A 9,242-nucleotide genomic window follows, 5' to 3' on the forward strand; every position below is an offset into this window, starting at 1 on the left:
ATTACTTTTGACCTAACGTAGTTATCACACACTGATTTAAACAGGATAATCTTGTACCATAATGATGTAAAAATACAAATAGTGAGAAAAATATATTCCTTTCATTGTAATTAACAACATGAAGTGCATTAAACATTATATTACGTCAGGGTTTCCCAAATTGGGGTTCGTAAAGGAACTGGGGGGGGGGGGGGGTTGTAAAATTAAAATAAATCATACACTTACTAAAAAAGATGAAATATTTTATGTTTACCTTCATTGTTTGTGCCATATGACCATTCCTCTATGTCAGAGGGTACTTAAAGGATCACTGGTTATGATTTCACTTTTTTTAACTTTAGTGTGTAATGTTGCTGTTTGATCATAAAAAACATCTGCAAAGTTACGATGCTCAAAGTTTAACGCAAGGGAGATATTGTCTTTTACAGAATTGCTGATTGACCACCCCTTTAAAGTAAATATGTTAGGTGAAAGGGTTCAGAGGACAAAGAGTTTGAGAATGTCTGCAAATAAGAAATAATGAGAATTTGTGCATTTTAATGAGTTTGAAAGACAAAAGCCTTTCAATGATACATAATAATACATGGTTAACATACTGAGTGATCATTTAAAATAAAAAATAATGCGTTCATCAGTAGGTGATGCAATGTTGAAACACTTCTTAAACCTGAAATTATTTTTGTAAACTCATTGGTCAAATGCTGTATAGCCACCGGATTAATGACGGATTGAATGTCCACAAACTGGAAGACTTTCTGAGTGTATATAAGCGGTAGACTATTTTAGAAAGGAATATTAAAAAAAAAAAAAAAAGAGGAATTAGAGAGAATCAATAAACGATGAATCATCAACACCAATTCCATTAACAAAATGTACACTGTTAAACTTTTTATCGTATTTTTGCGGTAACTTACTGGCAGCACCATTGCCAGTAAGTTACTGTAAAGTTCCCCTTTACAGTAGCTTACCTGTAAATGTGTTTTACGGTAAGATGCCCTTACCGCAATTTAATTTTACAGTAAGATGCCCTTACCGCAATTTAATTTTACAGTAAGATGCCCTTACCGTGATTTAATTTTACAGTATGATTCCCTTACTGCAATTTCATTTTACAGTATATTAGTCATTTTATTGTAATTTATTTTACAATATTTTATATTTATATTTTACATTAATGCTATTGAATTTAACAAATTCCAAAAAAAGTGACTTGAGTCCATGTACATCAACATATTGTTTATTGTGCTTTTTTGTCAAACAAAAAATTTTATTTTAAAACAAATCATCTAATATTAAAACAAAACTAAGTTACAAAACAAATAAAATAAAATAAAAATCACAATAAAAAAAGCACTTCAAAACAGTTCCAAACTTCCACTCCACCAATCACAGCAGATCACTGGTGTCAGGTGGCATCAATTCCTTTCTGCATATGGGAAGTAGAGAGAGAAACAGGTAGAAAGGGGGGAAAATAAATAAATAAGGAAAACAAAACAAACACAAACACAAAACAATTTTGTTTATTTTTGTACATCCTTGGGTAAGACACAATCTGCACAGCAAGTCTACTAGATTGTATAGCACCAGCACCAGATTTGGTAGCACCGCACACATGTGATATAAATCTTACATGTTTTGTCTCTAAGACATGAACAGGTCCCCATTGACTTCCATAGTATTTTATTTTTTTTCATACCATAGAATTCAAAGGACTATTTGGTTACCAACATTGTTCAAAATATAATCTTTTATGTTCAAACAGAATAAATAAATTTCATTCAGGTTTGGAACAACATATTTAATGGAACTGCAAAGATTGTGTACTGGTGTTGGTGTTTGACTGATTGTGGTGGCCTGTCTGGGCCAAATTTTTGTCCCAGTCCAGCCCTGCATTAGAAACTTACCTAATTTGCAGTCTTCCATTCAAATTCCGTAAGCCTCTGCAGGAATGTTGCTACCCGGAGTTGATGGTTGCAACTTTTCTTTGTACAGTTCCACCTGTCTTACGGCTTGTACCGAATTTGCAGTGCACTTTGTGCCCTCTTCAGGATTGATCCTGACAAAGAATCTAAAAACAAACACAGGTCTTAAATGTTCATAGTAAACACATACAGTAGTCATCTTTAAAAGCGGCCCTGTGCATTTATCGATTTTAATGACATGGAGGCAAAGAACCACCAAAACGAAATGACCCTAAATCATTTAATGCACAGCTACCATGGATAATCCCGCTTTTATACCATGGTCATTTGCAAGCACTGACAACTTAAAACTGTTGTTGCTGTTTGCAGAAAGTTTGCAATATTTGACCGGAAGGGACAAATTGACAGTTACTTTCAACAGTTACGTTAGATCCAGCATTCTGCCCACTTTAAATCATACACAGAGATAAAGTAGTGCGTAAACATTTTATTTAGGTAATAAATTAATGGAATAGTTATTGTTTTTGATAACAAAAAAATTTGTATTGTAATTAACAAGGTTATGACACCAACATTTTAGATAGCCAGTGAAATTCTCAATTACAATTTCGATACCACAACTACCTAACAATACTAACTAATATAAATTAAAAACAAGTTAACAGTCATTAAAGGACAAGTTCGGTATTTTACACTTAAATCCCTGTTTCAGATCGTTTCTGATGAAAATAGAATGTTTAAGATTGAAATTTGGACACATGCTGCTGGCCCGAGAACTTTCGGTTTCTGTGGTAGCACCCCCCACCTCCACAATGGTTGCATAGGTGCACTGGAACAATCCTTCCTAAAACGCATTAAACTTTCATTTACAAAGACGTGAAACTCACTGAGTGGGTCAGGGGTGTTCACTGATATGCTCACAGAAAAAAATCACTGCAAAAGATGCTTTCCAACAGAGTTTCAAGTCTTTGTAAACGAAAGTTTTAATGCATTTTAGGAAGGATTGTTCCCGAGTGCCCATATGGAACCATTGTGGAGGTGGGGGGGTGCTACCACAGAAACCGAAAATTCTCTAGGCCAGCAGCATGTGTTCAAATTTCAATCTTAACTGTTCTATTTCATCAGAAACAATCTGAAAACAGGGCTTTAAGTGTAAAATACTGAACTTGTCCTTTAAAAAAAGAACAAATAATTAATCTACAAGCAATAACACAAATAGATATATATACAATAGAACGAATATACAAATTAAATAATGCTTTTAAGGGTTTTCAGGTAGGTCAATCAGTAGTTCTCAGGTCCAGAAATTAAATAAAGTAATCAAATATAAAATAACACTGCAAATTATCTAAATAAAGGTTAATCCTTATTAAAGAGTTACAAAAACGTTATTCAGTGAAGAGCAGTGAGTGATTTTTTTGTCTTTTGTAGTTTGACTGACAATTACAAACACAGAAAGCAGGCAGGACTATTAGGCCCTGGTGTCACTTTAAGAGAGTGCGGATGCACGGCTCCAATATAATGATACACATGCATTATTTCTCTACTGTTTACTTAAGCCATAACCGACTGTGTTTACATTTTAATGTCCTTTTTGCATTTTAAGATAAATTTCTGTAAATTTGTCTGTTTAAGTGCAGGGAGTCATGAAAGAGAATTACTTTTATTATTTGTATATATATATATTTATTTTTTTTCGGACCATAAGTCGCACCTGAGTATAAGTCACATCAGTCCAAAAATACGTCATGACGAGGAAAAAAGACCATATATAAGTCGCAATGGACTATAAGTCACATTTATTTAAGAACCAAGAAAAACATTACCGTCTACAGCCCTCTCTCGGTTCATGTCAAATTAATTTTGATAAATAAGTCGCACCTGCCCCTGACTATAAGTCGCAGGACCAGCCAAACTATGAAAAAAAGTGTGATTTATAGTCCGTAAAATACGAGATACCAGCATATATATATTATATATATATTATATATATATATCTATATATTATATATATATATATATATATATATATATATATAATAATAAACATTCTTCAAATTATCTTCTTTTTGTATTACAAAAGAAAGTCTACAGGTTAAGAATGAAATGGGGTGTGAATACATGATATACATGAATTTTGGGTCATGGAATTTTTTGACAAAATTTTGGGTTAACTAATCCATAAGTAACATAAGTTTTTTGTGAGAATTACTCACCTCTGTACCATCTCCAGTGTAGTGGATGCTGACTCCCTGATACTCCAGATTGAAACACATAAAAGGAGCCGAAAAAGACAGCGAAACGAGCACTGGCAAAGTTTTATGAAGTTGGTTAGCTTCATAGACGGACCTTCCCCTCAATGCTGACCATCCAGTGGTTGCAAACAGCAGACTACTCCACTAAAACAAAGACATCCTCAGCTAAATTGTTTCTTGTAATAGAAATCTCAACAATTATTTCTCATACCTAGCATGATCACCCGTGGTGTGGTAGGCAATGTCATCTCCTGCGCAAACCGACATCTTGGTCGAGGTTGGCTGAAAGAAAAAAAAAAAGAAAAGATTCTCAGATATTGAAAATAATTTCTATTTAAGAAAAAAAAAGATTTCAACTTAGAGTGATGGTGTAAAAAGACAACTTTTTTCCAGTGTTGTGAAGTATTTCCATGTGAAACGGAATATTAAATAGAGGGCAGGGTTTTACTTTATTTTTTATTTAATTTTTATTAAGGTTAAATAAATCAAAAAAATTACCTAAGTGCTCCTAAAAAGAAATGTAAGTGTAAAGCCCTGCAAGTTATGCATTACAACTCTATGTTAATCACGTAACCACTGCATCTGATAGTCAAAACATATACTTACAAAGCCAAAGATCCTCAGTGCTTGTGGCTCTTAAAAGAGCCTTTGGGCTGTAGTTAGCTCCTGTTGACACAGGGAAAGAGAACAAAAAGAAGAAACTTTATTTTTCGTCAATGATTTTGGCTAATGAATATATGAACATATTAAATCACAGATCTGGGATCACTACACAATCAGATGACAATCAACACTGAAAAAAATGGAGAAGAAAATCAGTTTTAACCAATAATTAGCATAGAATATCTAAAATATTTTGCAATGAATATTTTTAAATTAATCTATTGGTCTGCCTTTACATTGCTTTAAAAGCGTTACTATTTTAACATGTCATATTTCTGTCACGTGCAGAGTGAATCGCACGGTGAACCAGACAGTTTGCAGCATTCAATTGGCTGTCGGTCCAATAAACCTCTTACACATCGTGTCTAGACTTTGTTGATGAGAAGAATTCGCGAGCCTGCATAATTCGGCACTGAATTAAAATGGCGTTATGAGCAGTGAGTAGATTCTGACTAACTTGAACACCTTTGATAGGTCATTGCGTTCAAGAGACCAGACAACTAACGTTATGTCTGTGAATGGCTACATTGATGCTCACCGCTGCAAAACGCGTTGTAAGATTAATTTGCCATTCTCCAGAGAGTGAACACAAATAAGCACTAATATACACTGGAGCGTTTGCCAAATCTGTTGCGCCAATACATTATTTCAGTATCAATTGAGTGTGCTCTTGCTTGCGGTGGACTGGGGGAGAGAGACTGCGAGCGAGAGAGCGTTTGAGAATTCGCGCCAACGTTACTTTAAATAGTCTAACGTCACACACATTTAACGGCATTCATTTAAATGACGAGTAAAATATACCATAACTGGTCGTAAAAAATACGGAAAACCATTGTTTGTGTAAAGACTACATTGGGTCCATCTGGAAAAGGCAGTCAGTCAACTGTATGACATAATGGGATATGAAAGCGGCAGTTTTTGAGGAAAACTAAAAGTTCCTTCAGACTGCCCTGTTAATAATAGCCTATTAGATTGTATTATTTACTTTCTTCATAAATTAGCTATATGTAATTGAATTGGTAATGGTTTACGTTGTAAAAGTAACTTATAAAATAAATTTGTCAAGTAAAAAAGTACTTACCTCAGAAAAACTCGCAGCTGGCGTCTAAGGTATAACGATCCACTCTGAGAGACGTCAGTTTTGCGCGCACTCGACACGTCACACAAACATCAGTTTACATTCTGCCAGTTGTTGCGCGGGCTTTGCACGTGAGCAACAACATTTAAAATTTGTGAGGTCTAAGCAAAGTTATTATTATTATTATTTTTATTATTATTATTATTTAAATATCACCACACCTGTGCTCTTTTACCGGGCATAAAAATTAACCACAAAAAATGCCTATTTGCCTGTATGGGAACCCAATTGTCGATTACTATTATTATTAGGGCACGAGCACCGATGGTGAGAGGACCCTATTGTTTCTGCTCCATTTATTATTATTATTATTATTATTATTATAATTTTTATTATTATTAGTAGTAGTAGTAGTAGTAGTATTGTTGTTGTTTTTTATTGGAGAAAATGCTACTATTAAAATTAACATCCAGTGTGTGAAATGAGAATGATTTTATGATTTTCATCTGCAGAACAAGACGCAAAAAAACTATAAAAAACACATATCATATGACATTTTAATAGGCCTAAAAAATTAATACAATATGCATATAGCCCTATGAGTAATACAAGTTGTGGGCACAATGACAAAGGCAATGATTACAACGTATAGAAATCTGTCTTCTTCATTTACAGTAGCACTACTGCTTTTGCGTAAACAGTAAAGTACTGTAAATGACCATATACAGTAAGTTACTGTAAAATTCATACAAAATACCCCACAATGCAGTGCATATTACAGTAGTTTACCGTAAATAATATAAATGGTATTTTTACTGGGCTTTTTTGCGGTAAGTTACTGTAAAATTACGGCAAAGTCTAACAGTGTAATCTATAAAAAAGTAACTGTAGTCTGATTTAGTCTGACACTTGTGCACTCGCACACAGGAATGTAACACAAGATTTACATAAATGTAATTAATTGCCATTTGGTTTGTTTCTCACCAAACCTTACTGTATACCTTCAGAACGTTTGGAATATAGCATACGCCACGAGATGCATATTATTTTATAACAGATTTGCATCCGCTTAAAGAATGAAAAGTGAAAGTCACCGTTCTCTGCCATTAAATGGGTAAGTGCGAGCAGGACATTTTTGTTTGTGTGTTTCGGAAAAAAAGAAGGTAGACCTAATAAGCCTTTAGAAAAACATCTGACTAGTTACCCTAGTTAAATAAAACAGAAAGTATTGAAGTGCACAGGAAATATGCAGCAATCTAAACAGTTTATTTAATTAATATTGAGAATTAGTTGATGTTCACCTGCATGGATTTGTTCCTCAAGAGGGGAAATAATTTAATAAGTTGTCATTTATAGTCATATGGTAAAATGCATATTTTTATTTGTGTACATTCAAAATGACTACAAAATGTCGTCCCGTTGAAAAATAAAGAAAACAACAGAATGCACTGCTTTACCGCAAAACATGAACCAATACACAGCTAGTAGGCTGCTTGATGCGCCTATTTTTAAAAGTCTACATTAAGGTTATTTTGACGTTAAATGCATTATTTAAATCATTTTAGAATAAATCACCAGATATATCATGATAAAAAGTGACTTTACAGTTTGGAAAATATGGTAGGCTATGAAATCCCCCCCAGCAGCAGCAGAGGACTAGTATTCTGCGCGAGGAACTGCAGAAGAACTGATGACAGTTTGATCTTTTTTTTTTTTCTTTTTTTTTGTCTGACCAATCAGCAGAAAGGGGCGTTTAATTCCCACCCACGTGTAGAAATCGAATATTCAAGCTGTTTATTCATTTTTCAACCCCTGAAAGAAAAACTACAAATTAAGCCAAATTCTTGTTTTTCGTTTTTTGCAAAAAAATTAAAAACGAAAAAGGAGCCGTTTCTCATTTTTCTACTTTCAATATTAAACAAAAAATCAAATGACCAAAAGATACACGGACCCTGAAATGAAATAATATTCACATCAGCCTGTACACCGTAGTGGTCACCTTAAAATGAACTTAACGAACTTTTCTTTTAACAGACGCTCGTTCAATTGAATTTATGTACTTTTCTTTATATAGTTTAATAGTATTATTAATTTACAATTTTGGATCAAATTATAATTTGTGAAAGCTGACTGGACATTAGTGCTGTAGTCAAGACCACTTGTAGGCGAGACCAAGACTAGACCAAGACCAAACCATCACTTATCAGATTCATCCACATTTAACATTACTGCCTGATAAATGGGTTAGATTTAATAAATACAATTACAATAATAGGACCGATCAAATGAAATCATAAAGAACAAAATTCTTCGTTGTACTATAGAGGTGGCACACACAGGAGCATCTCAATAAATTAGAATGTCGTGGAAAAGTTCATTTCAGAAATTCAACTCAAATTGTGAAACTGGTGTATTAAATAAATTTAATGCACACAGACTGCACACAGTCTTTGGTTCTTTTAATTGTGATGATTTTGGCTCACATTTAACAAAAACCCACCAATTCACTATCTCAACAAATTAGAATACTTCATAAGACCAATAAAAAATAAAAACATTTTTAGTGAATTGTTGGCCTTCTGGAAAGTATGTTCATTTACTGTACATGTACTCAATACTTGGTAGGGCCTCCTTTGTATCCTTTTGCTTTAATTACTGCCTCAATTCGGCGTGGCATGGAGGTGATCAGTTTGTGGCACTGCTGAGGTGGTATAGAAGCCCAGGTTTCTTTGACAGTGGCCTTCAGCTCATCTGCATTTTTTTTGGTCTCGTTTCTCATTTTCCTCTTGACAATACCCCATAGATTCTCTCTGGGGTTCAGGTCTGGTGAGTTTGCTGGCCAGTCAAGCACACCAACACCATGGTCATTTAACCAACTTTTGGTGCTTTTGGCAGTGTGGGCAGGTGCCAAATCCTACTGGAAAATGAAATCAGCATCTTCAAAAAGTGCAGTGACTTTGGTTTTCAAAAAACATCAGCAGATGACATTGCACCCCAAATCATCACAGACTGTAGAAACTTAACACTGGACTTCAAGCAACTTGGGCTATGAGCTTCTCCACCCTTCCTCCAGACTCTAGGACCTTGGTTTCCAAATGAAATACAAAACTTGCTCTCATCTGAAAAGAGGACTTTGGACCACTGGGCAACAGTCCAGTTCTTCTTCTCCTTAGCCCAGGTAAGATGTCTCTGACGTTGTCTGTGGTTCAGGAGTGGCTTAACAAGAGGACTACGACAACTGTAGCCAAATTCCTTCACACGTCTGTGTGTGGTGGCTCTTGATGCCTTGACCCCAGGCCATTCCTTGTGAAGTTCACTCAAATT

General features: G+C 34.5%; 1 long non-coding RNA gene across 1 annotated transcript; it reads right to left on the reverse strand.

Moving 5' to 3' along the window:
• Nucleotides 1-1,963: 1,963 nt before the first annotated feature.
• Nucleotides 1,964-6,002, reverse strand: LOC109110150. The gene is made up of 4 exons (XR_006157289.1): nucleotides 5,922-6,002; nucleotides 4,950-4,970; nucleotides 4,784-4,843; nucleotides 1,964-2,068 (listed from the first exon to the last, which is right to left on the reverse strand). It is a non-coding gene; the product is annotated as an uncharacterized LOC109110150 (long non-coding RNA).
• Nucleotides 6,003-9,242: the final 3,240 nt, after the last annotated feature.

Source organism: Cyprinus carpio, chromosome B19, assembly GCF_018340385.1.
Source record: "Cyprinus carpio isolate SPL01 chromosome B19, ASM1834038v1, whole genome shotgun sequence".
Classification (NCBI taxonomy): domain Eukaryota; kingdom Metazoa; phylum Chordata; class Actinopteri; order Cypriniformes; family Cyprinidae; genus Cyprinus; species Cyprinus carpio.